The sequence below is a fragment of the Seriola lalandi genome, unplaced genomic scaffold, assembly GCF_002814215.2.
Source record: "Seriola lalandi dorsalis isolate HSWRI2012SDOR001 ecotype SW California unplaced genomic scaffold, Sedor1 jcf7180001974121, whole genome shotgun sequence".
NCBI classification, from domain to species: domain Eukaryota; kingdom Metazoa; phylum Chordata; class Actinopteri; order Carangiformes; family Carangidae; genus Seriola; species Seriola lalandi.
Window position 1 is genome coordinate 1 of NW_019444787.1, and position 1,759 is coordinate 1,759.

The 1,759-nt window shown below is 42.4% G+C and overlaps 1 pseudogene; it reads left to right on the plus strand.

Moving 5' to 3' along the window:
- The first annotated feature begins 223 nt into the window (after positions 1–223).
- On the plus strand, positions 224–1,668 carry LOC111653532 (protein YIPF6 pseudogene; annotated as a pseudogene).
- The last annotated feature ends 91 nt before the right edge of the window (positions 1,669–1,759 follow it).

The following is a 1,759-nucleotide window of genomic DNA, read 5'->3' on the forward strand; positions in this document are numbered from 1 at the left end:
GATTATATCTCTCATCTGGCCTGGGAAAGCCTCTGGATCCCCCAGGAGTTGGAAGATGTTGCTAGGGAAAGGGTTGTCTGGACTACTTTGCTAAGCTTGCATCCACCTTCACTGGACTCTGGATAAACAGCAGAAAATTAAAATATTAAGAATAAAATGACCTTGCATTTCTTATGTGAAAGGATAAATATCTCTGCTGACTCCACGCTGACATGTTGAAATATATTCTTCTGCCCAGGTCTTTGTCATCGTCTGGTTCGGCTCCATCATCATCACCCTCAACTCTAAGCTGCTGGGCGGCACGATCTCCTTCTTCCAGAGCCTATGTGTGTTGGGATACTGCATCATGCCTCTGACAGTGGCCATGGTCGTGTGCCGGATCGTTTTGATGGGCGGCTCGGGGGCGGTCAGCTTCGCCGTGCGGCTGGCAGTCGTGACAGTGTCCTTTGGATGGTCCACATTTGCCTCCACGGCCTTCCTTGCAGACAGCCAGCCTCCCAACCGTAAGGCGCTGGTGGTGTACCCTGTGTTCCTCTTCTACTTCGTGATCGGGTGGATGATCCTGACGTTCTCGCCCTCACAGTAGAGGAGAAACAAAGGGGACTGGATTTGAGTTGAATCGATGAAGATGAAGGAGGTTTTTACAGAGTGAAAGAACTCAAAACAACCACCAGAATCTGCCTTTGAATGAGGATGAACGACTACTGAAGAGACCAGGTGTTTCTGAGCCCCTGAAACAGCATTTAGACTCATGGGACACCAAAGTTACTCCTTCAGCAGAAGCAGTGGCTCGTACTCAGATGCAAAGAAGTCGAGTCGAGACCATGCTGCAGTTGGAGTGTGAAAAAGCTGATGAATATGTTTGGATTTTTCCAGTTTGTCTCCTAAAATATGTTTACGAGCTGTGTAAAATAAAATCCATAGGCTTGTATATAGAAATACTCTATGAATGTTTAAACTACCAGGGCTATGATTATTTTTCTTTTCCCTCTTGGTCACTCTGGGTGTTATGCCTCATATGGCCTCAAAGATTGGTGCAAAAATAGACTGACAGCTTAGATTTACACACTACATTCTGCATTTGTAGATAATTATCTGATGCTTTTACAAAGCTTGACCAAGTTTCTGAACCGTTGAGCTGTTGTTGAGCAACTGTAGTGTTTGGCTCCAATCATTCCTTTTCGGCATTTTTATTTTAGTATTTTAGGGGCGTTTTTGTTTTTATTTGACAGATGACAGATGGTTCTCAGCCACACCCAAACATGGGACATCTCTGTTCATGCTCTACTCCTTAAATCCCTCCCGACCACCAGAGCATTCCCAAACCAGTGTTTAAAATCAGCCAATGGAGAGGGAGGGCTCTCTGATTGACTGTTGTTCATTCAAAAGAATAGGGAAATACGCTTATTCGCTGTCTTACCAGGAGAGAAAAGTGATACTGGGGTTGCAACTAACCTGAAAAATCCCTGTTACAATACCCCACAAACCAAAGCGATGTCTTTAAGTTTCTTGTTTTATACAGTAACAGTCGGTGTAACAGTCCAGACCCTAAAGTTCAGATTACTGTAATATATTGAAGAAAAGTATCAAATCCTCTCATTTGAGACTGAGCAAATGTTTTGGTGTTTTTGCTTGAAAAACAAATAAATGATTAATCAGTCGTCAAAATATCTGTTTGATGAATTTAATAATCTCGACCTGCAATGATTTGTCTATTTTAAAAACTTTATCTGCAATTTTTTTTTTTTTTTTTTTAATC